The 22,669-nt window shown below is 41.6% G+C and overlaps 1 protein-coding gene across 1 annotated transcript in view; it reads right to left on the bottom strand.

Annotated features, from left to right (window-relative positions):
- PRKG1 (protein kinase cGMP-dependent 1) overlaps window positions 1-22,669 on the bottom strand; it is a 1,213,342-nt gene that overhangs the window by 1,178,049 nt on the left and 12,624 nt on the right. The gene's annotated exons all lie outside the window — the stretch shown is intronic.

Here is a 22,669-nt window from a genome sequence, read left to right as displayed (position 1 = left end):
TTGGTTGCCGTTTATTCTACTGCCTTCATAGAACTAAAGCAAAGCATCTGAAAGCCAAATCCTTCTCTCAAAATACCCCTTCTACCAATGACCACAAATGGCCTTTTGTGTTATTTGGCATTGTGACACTGAACATATCCATAAGACAGAATGTCCCCGGACTTTCAAGGCTTCCTCCTTATATATATATATATCATATATACAAACTTATACATTACCATATTACCATTCATTATCATCTCCAAAAAATACCACTGCCTCAGATATTAAACAAGCCATATCAAAGGAGAAAAAACGCACTCCTTGGAATGAATACTAGCCAGTTTACCTTAGAAATGGTAGACAGACTCAATATTTTAACTGATACTACAAAATGTCTCCTTTGCTCACCAGTACTTGGCTATGAGTCCAAACCTCCCTCCAGCGAGCAAATATACTGGCCCATCTAGTCAGACTTTCCTTAAATCAAGTCTCCATTCTAAAAGTGACAGAACAGTTATGACCCAGAAGATAAAGACAGGGAAAAAAGCATTCCCTCATTCAGCCACACAGGTTTAGCAATAACAGCCACAGCTCAGAAACATAAATATATTTTCACCTCATCCCACCACTGCTCAAAGTCACTATTAAGGTCTAAAAACAGAAGCCTAATATTCCAGTGTGTGATGGGTCATAGTGAGCAAAGTGAGTCTGGGTTAAATAGCATCAACAATCTTTCAATTTGAAAGCCTCAGCTATTTGCTAAACACACCAAAAACACAGTCAAGACCTCAATTGCACCAAATACCAGCTAAATAATCCACAGTAGATTTTTGTCAACGGTAAATATATGTGGCAAAAATTCACCAACACAAATTTATAGATAACTTCGCACTCCCGACTTCTTGAAGAATGTGCCAATTCTCTTAAGATGTTTCTGTATTCACCCTCCCTTCTCCCTCATAGGGAAGCAAGTTTTAGTCTGAAATTAGATTTTATTTTCAATGCATTTAACAAAGACTTAATTATCAGTAACTTTTTGTTGCACTTGGGCATTGCGAAAGGTGTTTACTTTTCAGAATCTATTATTCATTCTGAGCTACTTTCTTTTAGAACATAAGCACTACAATCTTGCATCAGACCCTTCTGCCTCTGACAATTGCACCAAAGGATGTTGGCAAGAAAAACATGATGCCTGCCCTACCTGATATTCAACCTCATGGATATGTTAACACTCCTAACTTACCCATCTAATGACTCATTATGAACTAATCATCTATACATTTATTCCAGCCTTTATATTTAATTCCTTGATAATTTCTTTGTGCATTACTTCCTGGGATAAAAAAATTCACAGATTTACGATTCTCTGTGTGCTGATGTTTTTCCTTTTGTTTGTCTTAACTTACCACTTTCTAGTTACAATGGGATGGAATGTGTCAATCAACTCTGTTATACTGTACTCTCCCAAGCATTTGGTACAGTGCTCTGCACACAGTAAATTCTCAATAAATATCATTGATGGATTAATTGGGATCCCCCAAATCCTGTGTAGGATTTCATTAACAATTCCATGTTCACCCTGCAGACATTTGACAAGAGCATAGCAAGTGCTCAATTAATGCTGGTGCAGTTGATGATTATTATAATGAAAATTAGGGAGATTTTGTTCATGTCTCCTCTCTATCTTCCTTCCTACCTGAGATTAAATGAAGTCAATCAATCAATAAGTGGTATTTATTGAGTTCCTACTGAATGCAGAGTACTTGGCTAAGCCATTGAGAGAGTACAATGAAGTAGACATGATCCCTACCTCAGGGGACTTACACTCTAGGAGAGATGATAGATATTGAAGTAAATGACAGGTAGGGAAGGAATTTCAGAATAGGGATATTTAAACGTTGTGGAGGGGAGGTTATAATAATAATAATAATAATAATAATAATAATAATAACGGTATTTATTAAGCACTTACTGCAAAGCACTGTTCTAAGCACTGGGGAGGTTACAAGGTGATCAGGCTGTCCCTCTGGGGGCTCACAGTCTTCATCTCCCTTTTACAGATGAGGGAACTGAGGCCCAGAGAAGTGAATTGACTTGCCCAAAGTCACACAGCTGACAACCCATGGTCTCTGACTCCAAAGCCCGGGCTCTTGCCACTGAGCCATGCTGTTTCTCTAGGTTAACACCTAAGTGTTTGGGGGTAATGGCTCAAGAGCATAGGACACAGTAGGGAAGGAAAATAGAATGGGAAAATGGTAGATCTATCAAGGAAAGCTTCCTGAAGGAGATAATACTTGAAGATATTTGAAGATGGGAAGAGTACTGCTTGTTAGGTACAAAGGGAGTGACAGATCTAAAAAGGAGGAAAGGTGTGAGCAGAGGGTCCGTGGAGAAAGAGTTGAAAGCAATGCACAATGAATAGGTTGATATTAGAAAGAGAAAAAATAAGGGTGAAGAGAGTCTCCTGAAACTCTGTGCCTATCCTGTTACCATCAATATTTAGCTTCCCCTCTTTCCACCTTTTCAATAATAAAAACAAATACAGACTGCCTGATTAATTTATTCAATCATATTTATTACATGCTTGCTGTGCTCAGAACACTGCACTAAGTGCTTGAGAAAGTACAATGCAACAATAAAGAGTGAGAGTTCCTGCTCACAACAAACTCACAGTCTAGAATCGGGGAGACAGACATCAATACAAATAAATAAAGTTACAGATATGCACATAAGTGCTGTAGGGTTGTTTTCCAACTCTGCTCAGCCCTGCTAGGGAAAAGAAGTACTGAAATAGTTGGAGACTGCTGAGAAAGAAGAAAGAAGAGCCCAGCCACTCCAGACTCCCAGCCAGAGAAAGTCATTCTTTCAAGCAAACCAGTTATTTAGGTCTCTCAGGCCCCTTCTTGTGTTTAGGACCAAGTTCTTCAGTTGTTCTTAATGCCAAGGACTCCTGTCAACAATTTATTCTTCCAGAAATCAACTTGAAAGAAAGGATCCCTGCTGAAATGATTTCATATGGTTGGTTTCTCCCCTAGATAACACTACACTGAAGCTCTGACAAGGCGGTCATCATAGATAAAAGCAATGAGATGCCAGGATGAAATTATTTTCAAATGGAAAGATCATTATCTTTCCAATGTCTTTATATCTGTAATTCTCAATTATTAAAAGACCACAGATGAATATTTGAGGGAAAAAAAGAGCTAAGGATTCTCTATACAAATTCTGAAAAACCTGTAGGTATTATTTTCAATAACAAACATACTTATTTATAAAAGTGTCTCACTTCTAATTGAGAATGCTCTTTGAGGAAATCACCCGAATTGCTTTCCTAGAAATGTTACAGAAGAATAGCAAAAAGACAAAGGAAGAAGAGGCGGAGAGAATAACTTAAAAGCAAAGGAAAACACAAGAGGGACTGGAAAACAAATCTGTGTAGGAAAGTGAAACAAGTTAAGTGAAGAAACTGAGAGAAAACCAGTACATGACAGGGGTGTTATTTGTATAAGAGGTGTTTGATTGGATTACGGATGTGCCTGGACAGCACATCTGGACTTTCTTCACCAAGCAGAAAGTGGTCTTACTTTAAGGGTCTTACTTTAAGACCCACTAATGAGCTGCATCCCCTCTGACTGACATCTGCCAGTCCTATGAAGCCATTTGAGGTGGGCAATGTCTGCTCCACTTTATCTACTAGGGCTGGGATAGGGACTCAAATCCTAACCATCGCTCATGAATTTCCGCCTGATCACCTCTCAGTTTCGCCAAACCACATCTCTCCCATTCTTCAGAGTCCTTCTAAAGAACCACCTCCTTTGAGAGTCATTCCTAGACAGTGTGGCTGCAGTTTGGATGGAGAGAAGAGGGTGGATTTTAGCAGTGTTATGAAGGTAAAACTGACAGGATTTGGCAACAGATTGAATATGTGTGTTGAGTGAAAGAGACAAGTTGAGGAAAATGACAAGGCTACCGGCTCAAGAAATAGGGAGGGTAGTAGTATTGTCTACAGTGATGGGAAAGACAGAGGAGAACAGGGTTTGGCTGTGAGGGTAAGGAGTTCTGTTTTGGATATGTAAAGTGTGAGGTGTCAGTGGGACATATAGGTAGAGATGTCTTGAAGGCAGAAAGAAATGTGAGTCTGCAGAGAAGGAGAAAGGTCAGGTCTGGAGATGTAAATTTAGGAATGAATCATCCTCACAGAGATGGTAGTTGAAGTCATAGTAGTGAAAAATAATAATAATTATTATGATATTTGCTAAGAGCTTTCTATGTAACAGGCTCTGTACTAAGCATTGAGGTAAATAAAAGCAAATCGGGTTGGACAGACCCCCTGTCTCAATCCCCATTGTACAGATGAGGTAACTGAGGCACAGAGAAGTTAAGTGACTTGCCCTTGGTCACAAAGCAGACAAGCGGCAGAGCCAGCATTAGATCCCATTACCTTCTGAGTCTCGGGGCTGTGCTCTGTCCACTATGCCATCCTCCTTCTCTAATGAGTTCTCCAAGGGAGTGGGGGTAGATGGAGAATGAAAGGGGACTTAAAACTAAGACTCGAGGGACCCCCATTGTCAGACGGTGGGAGGCAGAGGAAGAGCCTGCAAAAGCGTTTAAAGAGTGGTCAGAGAGATAGGAGGAGAACCAAGAAAGGACAAAGTCAGTGAAGCCAAGGTTGGATAAAGTTTCAAAGAGAAGGGGGTGGTCTGCAGTGTTAAAGGCAGATGAACAGTCTAAAAGAATTAGGATAAAGTGGAGGTCTTCAGATTTGGTGAGAAGAAGATCGCTAGTTACTTTAGAGAGGGCTGTTCCTGTGAAGTGAAGCGGGCAGAGCCAGATTGGAAGAGAACCAAGGAGAGAATTGAAGGAGAGTATGTGGAGACAGCAGGTGCAACCAACTCTCTCAGGAAGTTTGTAGAGGAGTGGTAAGAGGGAGATGGGGTGATAACTGGAGGGAGCTGTGGGGTCAGTGGAAGTTTTGGGGTTTTTTTAGGAGAGTGGATATGTAGTCATGTTCGAAAACAGTGGGGAAGAAGCCGTTGTAAAGTGAACGGTTGAAGATGGCAGTTTCTTCAAGAAAGATGTTTTGATAAATTATGAAGTCAGGGATCAGAATTACAGGTGGAGTGGGTAGATTTAGAGAGGAGGGATACTGCAGGTAATATAGGGATATTCGAAGAAGGCGGAGGAGGAGGGGGGCATTGGAGAGGAGAAGGGGAGATTTTCAGTAGATCACTCCAGATTGCTTCAATTTCGTCGATGAAGTATGTGGCCCTGTCCCTAGGGGAAAGAGAAGGCAGAGGCCAGGGGCAAGAAGTTTGAGGAGAGAGTTGAGTAAATGCCTGGAACAGCTTCACCTAAACATCAGATAACCCACAAGCAGGATCTTTGGCTTTTCTTCAGCTCCCCCTCCCTTCTGGGTCACTCTCTCCCTTTGTTCTCCTCATGCCCTCCCCACCCCATAGCACTTATGTATATATCTATAATTCTGTTTATTTGTATTGATGTCTGTTTACTTGTATTGATGTCTGTCTCCCCACACTCCAGACTGTAAGCCTGTTTGGGCAGCAATTATCTCTCTTTATTGTTGCATTGTACTTTCTAAGTGCTTAGTACAATGTTCTGCACACAGAAAGTGCTCAATAAATACGATTGAATGAGTGAACCACCACCACCCTAGCTTCTCTTTAAATTTTATGTCTCTCTTTAAAGTGATATTTAAAATTGTTTTCCAGTTCCCTTAGTTCCTGTGCTCCCCACTTCCTGTGTCTCTGAATTCAAGGCCCTGGGACTGATAGACTCAGGGATGTTGGGGAGGAAGATGGAAGCTACAGGGAAATAATTTTAAAGGCTGCCATAGGGAGATCAGATAGAGTTATCTCATCACCAGGCAGAAACACCAGTGAATGGGTGACACAGAATAAGTGTCTGGCCTGCTGTCATACCACTGTACAATCTCTTCACTGTGTAGGTGCTCAAAGTTGTTGGTACTGATAAAGAATGAAGAGAACTAGTATAAGACTCCATGAGGGCTATTCTCATCTCCCTTGAGCTCTCTAGGAATAGAGAGCCAGAGTAGGACTCTGGTGACCCTCACATGGATATGATATCACCCGGCCACAGTCCACATTTTGCCCTGCCAACTCCAGAAGGCAGGAAGAAACCCTTCGCTCCATGAATTTCTCAGTTTATATTCCAATGGGGCAGATGATGCTAAGTCAGCAAGGAGAGGGGACTGTGATTGGGCCATAATAATAACAATAATGATGGCATTTATTAAGCACTTACTATGTGCAAAGCACTGGTCTAAGTGTTGGGGAGGTTACAAGGTAGTCAGGTTGTCCCACAGGGGGCTCACAGTTTTAATCCCCATTTTACAGATGAGGTAACTGAGGCCCAGGGAAGTTGTGACTTGCCTAAAGTCACACAGCTGACAAGTGGCAGAGCCAGGATTTGAACCTATGATCTCTGATTCCAAAGCCCGTGCTCTAACCACTGAACCATGCTGCTTCATGGTGGGCCACTTGACAGTTGCAGTTATCCCTATTATTGGCCACCAAGGCCCCCATCATGGGCAACTGGCCCAAGACAAATATTTAATTTGTCTAATGGATATAGTGGCCTTACTACTGGAACACTAGTAAAATTGTACATGATTTATTTCCTTCTGAGATAGTGTGAACATTTTCAGCAGTCTTGCTTCACACTATTCCAAAATACTGGCATTTTGCAATATGCCATGATGTCAGTCTCGCCTTATCCCAAGAGACATCTCTGGGGACCAAATGACAAAAATGACTTCCACAAAATTATCCCTTTAGGCTGTTAACTCGTTGTAGGTAGGGAATGTGTCTATCAACTCTGTCATACTGTACTCTCCCAAGCTCTTGGTATAATGTTCTGCATGCAATAAGTGCTCAATAAATACCATTGATTGATTGATTGTCCAGATAATAGAAGCTTAAGGCAGTTTAAAGTATGGAGCTATTTTAGTTACAAATAAAACAAACCCTTCTTAATAAAGTGTATTTTAGAATATGAATGATTTGTGTCTGTAGATGCAGTTTGAGGCAAACCAACATTCCCTCAATTCTGTTGTAACAAAACCCATACTGTTTCAGATTTATTTACTCCTTCCCCTCTCAGGAAATTGATAAACAATTCGTTCCTTCCTTCCCAAATCTGGAACTTGCCTAGATCAAAAAGATGAGGAGACTATTTCCCACCTCTAATGGCACCATTATCACCACCATCAACACTTACTGAGCACCAACTACTGTACTGAAAACCTTTCATTTCACTTTGTCTCAAATGAAAGAGAGGGAAAATGATGAGTCAGTTCCTACAGCAACAATTTAATAATAACAATAATTAGAGTATTTGTTAAGCAATTAGTATGGGCCAAACACTGTGCTAAACTCTGGGGTAGATACAGTGACAGATAAGACAGTCCCTGTCCCCATTTTTATAAATGATGATGATGATGATGATGGCATTTATTAAGCACTTACTATGTGCAAAGCCTGTTCTAAGCACTGGGGAGGTTACAAGGTGATCAGGTTGTCCCACGGGGGGGCTCACAGTCTTAATCCCCATTTTACAGATGAGGTCACTGAGGCCCAGAGAAGTTAAGTGACTTGCCCAAAGTCACACAGCTGACAGTTGGTGGAGCCGGGATTTGAACCCCTGACCTCTGACTTCAAAGCCCGGGCTCTTTCCATTGAGCCACGCTGCTTCTCATAACTGAAGCCCAGAGAAATAAAGTGACTCTCCCATGACACGCAGCAGGAAAGTGGAAAATCTTGGTCTCCTTACTCCTGCTGCTGTGCTCTTTTCACTAAGCCACACTGCTTCTCTAGGGCATCATTCTGCCCCACTGATCACTTTAGGGAACAAAGACTGATCATTTAAGGATTAATCAACTGATAGTACAGAAATGTAATAATTATAGCCAAATGTTGTGGCACCTGATCAATGCCTGTTGCTTTGGAAACAAGTACCTCTGCTTTAATAAAAGCCTCAGCATTTATAGACTTTAACAGGCTATACTATGCCTCTGTAACATTTTAATCCATTAGAATTGACTCCAAGTTCAGCAATTCGATATTCCTCTGTTACTCCATTTCTGATAGTATTTTGGAAGAAGTAATTAAATAGGAGGAATTTAACATGGTAAATTCTAAGGGATGTATTAACTAAAGGATATTGAAAATAGGTAGTAGATTCAGACATTAATAGAAAAACTCAGTCACTTCATGTAATAGCATAATGCCTTTCCATACATCTGCTAGCGTTTGTCTTACTTAGCCTTAAACCACTCCAATTATGGCAATTCCCTATTTCTCTTAAAAAGCTCTTACTAAGTAAAAGAAATCATCCCAGAAGCATTAATAACTATTAAAACACAATACTCCCCCATCAGTCTGATACTGAAAGAATTGCCCAAGGAATAAAGACATCCTTTAAAAATCATTTATAGAGAAGCAGCGTGGCTTAGTGGAAAGAGCACGGGCTTGGGAGTCAGAGGTCATGGGTTCTAATCCCAGCTCTGCTACTTGTCAGCTGTGTGACTTTGGGCAAATCACTTAATTTCTCTGTGCCTCAGTTACCTCATCTGTAAAATAGGGATTAAGACTGCGAGCCCCACGTGGGACAACCTGATTACCTTGTATCTACCCCAGCGCTTAGAATAGTGCTTGGCACATAGTAAGCGCTTAACAAATACCAACATTATTATTATTATTTAAAATATTCTGTGGTTCTGACACAGGCCTCCTCTAAGAGGCCTTCCCTGATTAAGCCCTCTTTCCCCCTCCTCTCTCACTTCTGTGCCACCTATTCATTCATTCAATCGTATTTATTGAGTGCTCACTGTGTGCAGAGCACTGTACTAAGAGCTTGGGAAGTACAAGTCAGCAACATATAGAGACGGTCCCTACCCGACAATGGGCTCACAGTCTAGAAGGGGGAGACAGACAACACCTACGCACTTGGATCTGACCCCTTTCAGCACTTAATGTTCATCCCACCCTCAGCCCCACAGCACTTATGCAAATATCAATAATTTGTCTATTCATTTTAATATCTGTCTCCTCCTCTGTACTCTAACCTCTTTACGGGCAGGGAATGTGTCTACCAACTCCATTGTAGCATACTCTCCCAAGCGCTTAGTGTAGTTGCTCTGCACACAGTAAGCACTCAATAAATACTGTTGATTGATTGATTGGGGCTAGAACAAGAGGCCTCATGCTCTCAGGCAGAGCTACCCAGTCAGGAGAATCCTGTTCTTTTTCCCCCAGTTTGAGCTGTCTCTTGGACCAAAATGGCTCTCTCCAAACAGTGGGGACTATTTAAAAAAAAAAAAAAATCTTAAAATTCCTCAAATCACCAGTCTGTATTTTACTATCCTCAAAAAAGCTAATTTTAAATAAAATATAGTACACTTCTGCAGACCTTATAATGAGGGCATTAGGTAGCTATATCAGTTTCCCAACATTTGTCAGTTAAACTGGAGATCCAAAAGCAAATTTGAAGCTTCATGCTATTCTTTAATCAGATTTATGTACTATGAAACTAGTGAATTCTTAGAGGAATTAATAGAACAAATACAGTACTTTATAACACATATAATTCTATTTCAGTAGTACTCATATCAGTTTTAAGATCACATATATTTTCCTGTCACATAAAGACCAAAGGTCAGACAGGGGAGAGTACTGGGACAAGGGTTTGGCATGAACAAAGGGATTTGTCAAGGCATACAGCAAGGATTATAGTCCTTGAAAATGTGATCATGGCAGGGGTATGTGTATTATTGATGTAGAGATTATAATTTATGATCAATCAATCAACTGATTGGTGATATTTATTGAGCACATATTGTGTGCAGAGTACTGTACTAAGCCCTTGGGATAATACGGTACATTGATAAATATAATTCCTGCCCTTGAGGATCTTGGAATCTAGAAGAGAAGTTTATAGCCCTTTTCTCTCCATTCAAACTGCTACCACGCTGATCCAAGCATTTATCAATCAGTCAATTGTACTTATTTTAACTGCTTTTACACTGATCCAAGCATTTATCAATTAATCAATCAATTGTATTTATTTCTATCCAGCCTTGACTACTACATCAGCTTCCTTGCTGACCTCCCTGCCTCCTGTCTCTCCCCACTCCAGGCCATACATCACTCTGTTGTCTGGATCATTTTTCTAAAAAACATCAGTCCATGTTTCCCCACTCCTCAAGAACCTCCATCTTTCTCCTCATCAAGCCAACTCCTAAACCATCAGCTTTAAAACAGTCAATCACCTTACCCCTCCTACTACAACCCAGCCGGCACACTTCTCCCCTCTAATGCCAACCAAGTCACTGTAATTCAAGCTCATCTATATCGCTGCTGACCTCTCCTCTGGTACGGAATGTCTTCCCTCTCTCTACATTGCCCCGGTACAGAATCAAAAGCCCAAAGGCCTCTGGGTCCATTCCAGAATGGTTCAGACTGAACTTAACGGGTTTCTCTAGACAGTAGTGAAATCCATCCTTATCCGTGCTTCTAGTTTCACTCTAGCCTGGACCTGAATGTCTCCCAGGTCAAGGGGGCTGGGATTGACCTTCCCGTACATTCCGTGAGGGTGAGCCAGGATGAGGACAACCAAAAGGTCAGCAGCATCAAAGTAATTGCATTTACTCGGTGGACTTCCCAGAGCATTTGCCTGAATTTCTTTCCTGAAAAAATAGCCCTGAACTTTCTCGAGCTCCAGACTTCCTGTCTGTCCCTTCAAAATCCAGCCTCTCTGACTGTCAATCATCCTTCTCTCCTCACGCTTCCCTTAGGCTGGAATATCACAAGGGATCATGGGGTTTAAGCCCCAGGACTCAGACTCGAAAAGGCCAGCTGGAATTCTGGAAGTTCTGCCCCTTCAATGCTACTTTACTGCTCTAAGAATTTCTGTCATGACTCAAATCTCCCAGACACTGCAGTCCTAAGGGCTGTTGAATGTCATCCCTGCCTCCAGGCACACTCCAGAGAACCCCCCTTCCCCTCTTCCCCTGGGCACCCCGCCCCCATATAAATACCATTTACTGCTGCTATTTAAGTACCAGGAGCCATGGAAAGGGAGTGTGTATTTTTTGAACGGTTTGAAGGTAGGGACTGAGAGAGCTGTGGTTGGGAGAATTTGAGGGAGAAGGGATTCCAGTCAGGGGATAAGGGGAGCAATAAGAAATGGGAGAGGTGAGAGTAAAGGACAGGGACTAAGAAGGTTTACTTGGGAGAAACAGTGATTTTCTCTCATCTGAACCCTGCACTGCAGTTAAAAAAAAAGAAAAATAGATGAATAAACATATATACCCAAGTGCTCAAGATAGCTGTAAATAAGGATACATAAAAGACTAGAGATGGCTGATGGGCTTATACAACCCCTGGGGGACTACAAAAGCTTGTTGGAGGTACTTTTCTGATTTCTATATGGCTAAACAAACTTGAATATTATTATTGTTAAGGGGACCCCAAGTAGTAGATTAAAAAAATGCAATATCATGACATTTAATAATTACTGAAGAGGATGGAGTCTGGGTAAAGCTGCAGGGGATGGGAAGCAGAAACATAGAGATGGTTCACTTTTGGAAGTCTTCTTTATTCCATCCCTCACAGACAACACAGTCTTCTCTTTTTTAAAGAAAATCATTAAAATAGCCCCTAGGAAAGAGGTTTCCAAGATAAAAAGCTTGTGTCCTTTGAGATGTAGGAGATCATTACGGAGTGTCCATTAGCCATGAGAGTTTCAAACCAAGAACTTACTTTACTGAATAGTGACTATTCAGTAGTCCTCAGTGAAAACTGGTTCCCTTCTCCCCAGGAGTTCTTTGTTTACAGTTTCTCACCCTCCCACTCACCACTGCTTCCACGACAGATTCCTCCTCCTTCCAAATTCAGAGAGGGAGGTGGGAGGAAGAGAGGCACAGCACCTACTAGGCTGAAAACTTCTGGGGAGCAGGGATAGTGACTGCAAACTCTATTGTATTGTACCCTCCCCAGTGTTAGTACCACACTCTGTAAACAGTGAGATCAATCAATCACATTTATTGAGCGCTTATTCCGTGTGGAGCACTTGGGAGAGTATAATATAACGATTTAGCAGACACGTTCCCTGCCTACAACAAGCGTACAGAGATGGTTGATAAACAAAGAAATAAATCGACCGATGAAATGTGACTTGGTAATTTCACAGCCTTCCCGTCTCCCTCTCAAGGAGCCAGGCTCCTTCCAGTTCCCGCTCCCCGTATTAACCCTTCAGAAAAATCCCAACAATCCAGATGGACATAGGCAGAGAACTGAGACAGCTGAAAGCAAGTCCCTCTTCCACCGCTGCTTTGGGTAGAGAGGTTCTTTGCAGTGCAATGACACATTTGGGATGAAGCATATTTAATGTCATCACAAGGCAACATGTGACATGTCACTGACACCGCGAGGCTCATGGTTTTCCTAGATACGCCCCTGCCATCCCACAATTGCTGCTAGTCCCAAATGGAGATTCAGACTAAGGCCAGAAGGGCTGTAAAGGAGGAAGGATTAGGGGTGAGGGGCAGTGAAAAGTAGGTACATCACTGTCAGATGGGAGAGGGTCCATTTAACTTATTGGAAATATAATCAAAAAGAGAAAAGAATATTCTGAAACTGATCTTCCTTCTCCTCTCCTCTCTTCCTAATCCAAAATTATCATTAAACCATATTTTTCTTCAGGACAAGGATCAACCTTTTACCAGTACTGACTGCTAAATTGGTACTGCTTTCTTTGTCATTGTTTTTTATGGTATTTGTTCAGTCCAGTGCAAATAGAAGCGCTCAATAAATGCAGTTGTTATTTCAGTCAATGGTCATATAAGATACATTTGCTGCCCCAGTGAGGATCTCCTAACCCTCCTCAAGAATCTGTGTCCTTCACAGCAGCTCAATTAAGAAGAGCTTGAGAAGTTTCATCTTACACATTTCCTGTCCTAGTTCTGGTTTAGCTAGGAACGTAATGCGGCGGCATTTAAATCTGCTGTAATTTGTGTAATAAGATTTCATCATGCTACCAGATTTACCTCATAAACTAATCTGGTTTCAAAGGAACTACAGTAATTCACCAACTTTAATTTTTATTATGTAGACTGAACCCACCTTTTGATTAATAGTGTGAGTTTAAGAGACAGCTTTTATTCTCACAGGATTTAGATTTCAGACAAATGATGAATTCCTTAGGAAAGGGCACTCATTCCAGATTGCCTGATGTTTAAAAGCAACTGCTAAAAATGTTTTAAGCTTAACAAATATTTTCAAATATTTTTCACATTTCTTCCTCTTATTCCAAGAAGGCCAGGATGACTTAAGAAAAATGCTTCCAAAATTACAGGCGTGTTTCTAAAATTACAGGTAAGAAAACCACAGCTTGTAGCAATGAAAAGCACTGGTTGTTACCCATATTGAATACAGCTTCATCTCCTTGTTGATCCAGGTAAACATCCAACAATGAATTCATGTCCCTCACAAACCACCAGAGAACACCAATGTCATATTTTTAAAGCAGTAGTTACTGTGGTTATTCTTCACCATTGCTTGAACCCATTTAAAGAAGCAAAAATTTTTTACTGAGTAGGTTAGGGAAGCCCATACTCCACAATTATATTAATCTTCAAGATGTTAAAAAGAAAAGCACAGTCTGTTTGTCCTTCTGGGGGCTAGAAGATGGTTCCTCTTCATGGGTGAGCGTGGTCATTCCTACCCCTGCCACTCCCCTGGACTCTCTCTTCTCCATCCCCTCCTGAATCCCCAGTAAATGTTAGCATGGCACCAAGTCAGACCACTAACCTAATTGGTGCCAATGTCACAGAGAGAGAAATTCCTGTTTCCATCAAGCTGTGGTTAAGCCATTTTTTTTCTTTACACACCATGCCCTCCTGCCAACCCACATCACTCTCCCCCACCCAACCCCTTCCCACCAACTTGAAATACAAAAGTGTCCTGTACCTCCACCCCTATGGTGCTGTGGAGAGCCTACCCACCCAAACATCTCCTCACCCCCAAATTGGCCTGAATTTCATTTAAAGAACTTGTCCTCCTTTCCTCCTGCCCTAAATCACATCATAATGGCCCAGTCCCTATTGCCTACCTTGCTTCCCCTATTTTATCCAGACTCAACCCACCCTTCCACTTCAATCTCCTATATCCCTGCCCCCCAAATTCACTGGATGAAGGGACAGGGCTGGGAGAAATCAGTGCAACAGTGAGAGGGACAGAAAGAGTTCACTTGGATTTGGGGGGTGGGGAAGTCATGAGTAGATTTGGGGTTGAGGAGGTTGGAAAATTGGTGAAGCTGAGTGAGGCAGGAGAAGGTGGGGTCTTCCTAAAGCATTACAAAGAAGAGATGTTAGTGAGGAATAACAAGTTTTAAAGTGAGGGAGGTGGAGATGATTTTGGAGGAAGAGGACAGGATGAGTTGGAATGGAGTAAGCTGATGTGGGGTGGTGGTGAAGAAAGAAGGTTTATCTGGTGACAGGGACCACAACAGGGAGATTCTCTGTGCCACTGGCAACCTCAGATAGTGAATTCACTGAATGTTGCGTTGTGTTTTCAGTGACCAGAGCAGTCTGGGTCAGGAGCAGGAAAAGACTGGGAAGTGTAGGAAAAATTCTGCCGAGGGAGTATACCAACAGATGTTGGAAAGCGCTTCTGCTTCTGGACCTAACACCTACATTAGAAGACGGCATCATTGTAAACCACTTTCTTCCTTCTTGTTCCTTTGGTTTTATTTCATCATCTTCTCTTAATAGGTTTAAATAATTTTCATGAAAAGCAATAATTCTAAAATCTCTGATGGCCTTCTGGTTCATTTTTAATGAAGGGGGGATGCATGAAGTACACCATTCTCATATTACCCTCTTGTGAGCAGTGATGGTAGCCATTTCATGGTCTACTATTCAAAGAACTCAGTCAAGTGATGGGAGGGGTGGGGGGACAGGGAGGTCAAAGGGGTGGTAGGGGAGAGAGAGAGAGAGAGAGAGAGAGAGAGAGAGAGAGAGAGAGAGAGAGAGAGAGAGAGTGTATCAGCCCAGAAGAGAGAGAGGAGTAGGGAGAAGAGTGACAGCATGGATGTTGATTGGTTAGAAACTGCTGACACATGCACTATCTTTGTTAATATAGCTGATTGCACAAATACCAAAAGTATTCCCTCCCTCATTGGCTGGGCTATTTTCGTCTCAAAAATGTCATTTGTCTTTTGCCTCTCATACATTTTTGCACAGCTAACTTTTAGGAAATCAGGTCTGACAATTTGATGAGAACTGGATTCAGGGCAGTCCGTCCTAAGAAAAGACATCCTGTAGCAGAAGAGTTTCAATACCATATATGTCTAAATCTTCTTACTCTCCTTAAAAGAATGCAGCTGAGAGGGATTTGGAATGTATTTTTTCCCAGGCGGGAGTAAGTTTGAGAGCATCCTTGAGACCACAAAAACTATTTCAAAGGATAAAAAAAAATCTCACCATGTCAGTCTCATAGTAACCCAACCCCACATGAAAGTCATTTATTCCATCATTTCTTTGAAAAATAAATTCAGAAGTTGAGTTTTGTCCTGAAAAAAATATATATAAGCTAAAAGACAAAATGAAATCATAAATTTTTATCCTTTGGAAATCTTAGAAGCAAAAATTCAATTTCTTTAGAGCAGACAGAAAGCACAATATAAACTAAACTTCTTAATTTAAACTGACTCATATTAGGGATCCCGAAGGGTTTTCTTCCTTTGTCTCCATTCAGAATGCCCACCCTGGCCTGGGAAGTGTATAAGGAGAAACAGTGTGGCTCAATGGAAAGAGCACAGGCTGTGGAGTCAGAGGTCATGGGTTCAAATCCAGCTCTGCCAACTGTCAGCTGTGTGACTTTGGGCAAGTCACTTAACTTCTCTGTGCCTCAGTTAACTCATCTGTAAAATGGGGATTAAGACTGTGAGACCCCGGGAGGAAAACCTGATCACCTTGTAACCTCCCCAGCACTTAGAACAGTGCTTTGCACATAGTAAGTGCTTAACAAATACCAATATTATTATTATTTGAAAGCCTTATTTTTGAAACAGAATTTGCCAAATGGACCGATTTAAAGTTTTATCTCAGGAAAAAGTCTTTGAGACAATAGTTTATAAAAGCAGCAACTTTTGGCTGCAATACCATTAGAAATACTTTAGGATTTTTAAGAGTGAGGGATTGATAAACAGCAATATATAAATATAATATTCAACATTTGCTCAATTATATATTACTCTGGTATAACCTAACGGCTCCCAGATGCTCCTAACATCTTGTGTATCTAGCATTCATGTATTCGCTGCTTAAACTTTGACCTGACACCAGATTGAAGAGAGACGTAATTGTTATCTGTGATGAGTAGTAAATGCTAGAAACACTTCTGAACAGTGTAGGTCAAAGCCTTTCTCCTGAACTCAGGGAATATTTTACAGGGATGGACACATGATAGTTAATAACAAGAAATGGCATTGCTTTTCAATACTTTAATAGGATACTAATAATAATCATGATAATTATTTGGATCTTGTTAAGTGCCACACAGTCGCTAAGTTCTGGGTTGATTCAAGACAATCAGATAATAATAATAATAATAATAATAATAATAATAATAATAATATTTATTAAGCACTGACTATGTGCAAAGCACTATTCTAAGCGCTGTGGAGATTACAAGGTGATCAGGTTGTCCCATGGGGGGCTCACAGCCTTAATCCCCATTTTACAGATGAGGGAACTGAGGCCCAAGATGTCAAGTCACTTGCCCAAAGTCACACAGCTGACAAGTGGCGGAGTCCGGATTTGAACCCATGACCTCTGATTCTGGAGCCTGGGCTCTTTCCACTGAGCCACGCTGCTTCTAAGGCACAGTCTCTGTTCCACACAGTGTTCACAGCCTAAGTAGGGAGTTCAGAGGCCCTATTCCCACTTGACAAATAGGGAGACTGAGGCCCAGAGAGGTTGTGACTTGCCCAAGTTCACACAGCAGGCTAGTGACAGAGTGGGGTTCAAACCCAGATTCCGGCTATTTTCACAAAGCCCAAGATATGAGCTGCTTTTTAAAAATTGTTTGGCATCAAGAGTTGTGCTCCACCCTTGTTACATTTCTGAGGCTTTGGGGAGTGATAACGTAAGAAATGTAAGCTCCATCATGTGTCTGCTGTGTGACATTGGGAAAGTCACTTAACTTACTCATGCCTCAGTTACCTCATCTATAAAATAGGGATTTAATCTTATTTCATCCTACTTAGCCTGTGAGCCCAATATGGGATGGGGACAATGCCTAACCCGAAAACTTATATCTACCCCAACTCTTAGAAAAGTGTTAGGCATAAGGTAAATGCTTAACAAGTACTATAATTATAAATTATCATTGTCAAATATAGGAAAACAACCTCAAAATGATATTTCTATTGGCTAGAATCTTAATTGCCATAGCACGTGAAAAGCAGAATAAAATTGAAAAAGCAATTGCTAGCCCTGTATCATATTGAAGAATAATTAAATTGGTTTTAAATTTCAACTCAGTAACACAAGAAAATTCAGTTTCATCTTCAATTCACAAAAGAAATCTCATACTGGACATCAACAATCATTGGTATTTACTGAGCACTTACTGTGTACAGAGCACTATACTAAGCACTAGGTAAAGTGCAGTTCAATAGAGTTGATAGACAGATTCCCTGCCCACCAAGAGCTCACAGTCTAGAGGGAAAGACAGATATTAATAAATTATGGATGTGCATGTAAGTGCTGTAGGACTAAGGGAAGGGTGAATATCAAATGCTTAAAGGGCACACAGATCCAAGGGCATAGGAAATGCAGAAGGGAGAGGGAATGAGGGCATAATTGAGGAAGGTCTCCTTGAGGAAAAGTGATTTTTAATAATGTTTTGAAGGTGGGAGAGTTGTGCTCTGTCAGATACGAAGTGGGAGGGAATTCAAGGCCAGAGGCAGAAGGTCAGTGAGGGGATTTGGGCTCACATGGGGCTCACAGTCTTAATCCCCATTTTCCAGCTAAGTTAACTGAGGCACAGAGAAGTTAAGTAACTTGCCCAAAGTCACACAGCTGATAAGTGGCAGAGCTGGGATTAGAACCCATGACCTCTGACTCCCAAGCCCGTGCTCTTTCCACTGAGGAGGGTCATGTCACTCCCCTCCTCAAAACTCTCCAGTGGTTGCCCATCAACCTTTGCACGAAGTAAAAACTCCTCACCCTGGGCTTCAAGGCTGTCCATCACCTCGCCCCCTGGTACCTCACCTCCCTTCTCTCCTTCTACAGCTCAGCCTGCACACCCCGCTCCTCTGCCACTAACTTCCTCACTGGGCCTCGTTCTCACCTGGCCCACGTCGACCCCTGGCCCATGTCCTACCTCTGGCCTGGAATGCCCTCCCACCTCACATCCACCAAACTAGCGCTCTTCCCATCTTCAAAGACCTACTGAGAGCTCACCTCCTCCAGGAGGCCTTCCCAGACTGAGCCCCTCCTTTTCCTCTGCTCCTCCTCCCCTCCCCATTGCCCCTACTCCCTCGCTCTGCTCTACCCCCTTCCCCTCCCCACAGCATTTGTGTATATTTGTACATATTTATTACTCTATTTTATTAATGGTGTGTATATATATATCTATAATTCTATTTATCTATTTTGATGGCATTGATGCCTGTCTACTTGTTTTGTTTTCTGTCTCCCCCTTCTAGTCTGTGAGCCCATTATTGGGTAGGGATTGTCCCTAACGTTACCAAATTGTACTTTCCAAGCACTTAGTACAGGGCTCTGCACACAGTAAGCACTCAATAAATATGACTGAATGAATGAATGAATGAATGAAAGGAGGCAGGGAGGTCAGCAAGGAGGCTGATGTAGTAGTCAAGGCAGAATAGAAATAAATACAATGGATTGATTAATTGATAAATGCTTGGATCAGAATAGTATCAGCTAAAATACAATTGATTGATTAATGCTTGCATCAGCGTAGTAGTGGTTAGGACGAAAAGGAAAGGACAAATTATAGCTATGTTGTGATCATAAATCCAACAGGATTTGTTGACAGCTTGAATATGTGGGTTGTATGAGAGAGATGGGTTTACGAGACAGGGGCTAAAGGCTGAAAGAATCAGTTACTACTACAATTAGACTTTTTTTTCCCTTTCTCAGAATTTGATATTTCAATCTTATAACTCTATTGACATTTGGCACAGCAATACCCAAAAGGTACATGCCTACCAAGGGTTAAATCATGAAATGTGACAGCAGCACAGATTGTGTCACTTCCAGTCCCTTGGCAGTTCTTGTGATTATAGTAACAGATACAGATGAATGAAAAAGCTTTTCTAACAGGAAGGCTGAATGCTTCGTTCTTAAGGAATATTGATTCAGCAAATTTCAGTCACATGACTGACTCATACCCTACCCTTTTCTGGTAGTCCAATTACACAGCTATTACTTTGTGGCCTGGAAGTTGTTGAATATTCACTAAAAGATGCCTAAAAGAGAAAAATGTCTGCCAGAAGGATGTCCTAACCACATCAATCAATAATAGTTACTAATTATCTATTTCTGTGTTCAGAACACTGTACTAAGCACTTAGGCACTAGAGCTAGTAGGCGTGCTCCATTCCCTCAAATAAATCACAGGTAAAGGAAGCAACATAGTTTAAAGATACGTGCTGCTGGGGTGGGGTGAGGAAAGGAGGGCCAAGGTAATTAAAGTTCAAGAGTGACAGCAATAATAATAATTGTGGTATTTATAAAGAGCTTGCAATGTGTCAAGGACTGTTCTAAACTCTAGGGTAGATACAAATTAATCAGGTCAAACACAGTCCTTGTCTACATGGGGCTCACAGTGTAAAAAACCACTTCACAGATGAGAAAACTGAGGCACAGAGAAGTTAAGTGACTTGACCAAGGGACAAGCAAGTGGAAGAGCAGGGACTAGAAGCCAGGTACTCTGACTCTCTCAGACCTGTGTTCTTTCCACTAGGCCATGTTGGGTGAAGAAATGAGAGAGGTTGATCAGGAAAGGCCTCTTAGAAGAGTTACGTTAAGACCTCTTAGAGGAGTTATGGGTTCTAATCCAGGCTCTGCCACTTATCAGCTATGTGACTTTGGGCAAGTCACTTAACTTCTCTGTGCTTCAGTTCCCTCATCTGTAAAATGGGGATTAAGACTGTGAGCGCCACATGGGACAACCTGATTACCTTGTATCTACCCCAGCGCTTAGAATGGTGCTTGGCACATAGTAAGCACTTAACAAAAGCCATCATTATTATTATTATTATTAGAAGGGCTTTGAGGATGGGAAGACCAATGGTTTGCCAGATGTAGAGGGTAAGAGGTCAATGTTGAGACAAGAAGGAGGCATGGTGAAGAATGAAAGAATTGAAGGGAGCAAGCTGGGTTGAAAAGGGAGAGAAGTGAGGATAAGAAGCAGGGAAGAGAGAGAGAGAGAGAGAGAGAGAGAGAGAGAGAGAGAGAAAGAGAGAGAGAGAGAGAAAGAGAGAGAGAGAGCCTTAAAGCCAATGGTCAAGAGTTTCTGCTTGATGTGAAGAACAGGTAGACTTCAGAGGATTTTAAGTTGTGAGGAGATAATCACAAAATGATGTTTAGGAAATGCAACATTCTGAATGGAAGTAACTCACCAATAAACTGCAAAATACAAGGATTCCAACCAGGGGTATAAGAAAGTCATTGAATGTATCATAGTGAGAATGCCCATTAGCGCATGAACATCAGGCGTGGTAAAATCTGAGTCATTTTGGGTCCGGTTGCTTATCTGGACAAAAGCTTCAGAGGGCTCATCAAGAAATAGAGTTGAATTAGATTAAACAGATGAGAAGGGCAGGGAATGTGTCTTCTGGACTGTGAGCCCATTGTTGGGTAGGGATTGTCTCTATCTGTTGCCGAATTGTACTTTCCAAGATTAGTACAGTGCTCTGCACAAGGTAAGCTCTCAATAAATAAAATTGAATGAATGAATGAATGCTGTCTGTTGTAGTGTATTCTCCCAAATGCTTAATCAGTGCTCTGCACATAGCAAGCACTCAATAAATATCATTGATTGAAAAGAGAAGCTGTCCCTGCCTCCAGTTCCTTGCGGTTAGCTTGAGGAGGAGGAAGAGGAGGAGGAGCAGGTAGGAGGAAAGGGGTGCCTTGGTGTGGATGTGGAGACTGCAATGGGAATTTTGAGACCTCACAGATATGGTCTCTAAAAAATGATTGAAAAATCCTACCTTAGGGGAAATATTTTTCTTCCACGTAGATCTAACTACATTTCCGAATGAAACAATTCTACTAATCCTTCCAACCTCCTAGAAAGAATGAAAAAATTTTGGGGTACTGCCTCCAGATGGAATTACACTCAAAGCATCCCTAAATAATATCTCACTACCATTGCCTTAAAGCTTCACGGAGAGGGTTACACATCCCCTTCTAACAATACAATTAAGGGTTTCACACAAAATTCTACCTGATATTTACTCCAAATCCTTTCCTCAAGCACCTTGCCCACTCCTACCTCACCTTGCTAACTCTTCCCACAACCCAGCCTGCACACTTCATTCCTCTAATGCCAAACTTCTCACTGTACCTCAGTCTTGTCTAACTCACCACTGAGCTCTAGCCTACATTCTGCCACTGGCCTGGAACGCTCTCCCTCTTCATATCTGTCAGAAAATAATTCTTCTGCCATTCAAAGCCTTATTGAAGGCACATCTCTTCCAAGAGGCCTTCCCTGACTAACCCCCACTTTTCCTCATCTCCCACTCCCTTCTGTGTTGCCATGGCTTGCTTCCTTTATTCATCCCCCTCCTGGCCCCACAGCACTTATATACATATCCATAATGCATTTATTCATATTTATGTCTTTCTCCCCCTCTAGACTGTTGTGGGCAGGGAATGTGTCTGTTATATTGTTGTATTACACTCTCCCAAGCACTTAATACAGTGCTCTGCAAACTTTAAGTGCTCAATAAATAAGTTTGATTGATTGTTTGATCTTCCTTGTCAGCCTATTTCCACTTGCCATGTTCATGGTGGAAACTGAGGAAGGTAGCCAAATAGGTGGAAGCAGTATGACCTAGTGGAGAAAGCACGGGCCTCAGAGTCAGAAGGACGTGGGTTCTAATCCCAGCTCTTCCACTTGTCTGCTGTGTGTCCTGGGGCCAGTCACTTAACTTCTCTGTGCCTTAGTTAAGTCATCTGTAAAATGGGGATGAAAATGTGAGCCCCATCTGGGACACGGGCTATGTGCAACCTGATTATCTTTTGTACCTACTCCAGCGCTTAATGCAGTGCCTGGCACATAGTAAACACTTAACAAATACCATTAAAAGAAATGTAATTTACAAAATATACCTCCCGTATGCCCTCATTCTTTCCCATCTTCTTAGCTTACCCTCAGTGGAGATAAGGGTTTTACTCACCCTGTTTCCAAAGTACACTAGTTTCTTCGCAAAGATTTCTACGTCTTTTAAGTTTTCAAATACCATTGATTAATTGATCCTTTATAGAGAAGCAGTGTGGCTCTATGGAAAGAGCACGGGCTTCGGAGTCAGAGGTCATGGGTTCTAATCCCGACTCCACCGCTTTTCAGCTGTGTGATATTGGGCAAGTCACTTTACTTCTCCGAGCGTCA

This window comes from Tachyglossus aculeatus, chromosome 3 (assembly GCF_015852505.1).
Source record: "Tachyglossus aculeatus isolate mTacAcu1 chromosome 3, mTacAcu1.pri, whole genome shotgun sequence".
In the NCBI taxonomy this organism is placed as follows: Eukaryota; Metazoa; Chordata; class Mammalia; order Monotremata; family Tachyglossidae; genus Tachyglossus; species Tachyglossus aculeatus.
This window is presented reverse-complemented; position numbering and strand designations above follow the sequence as displayed.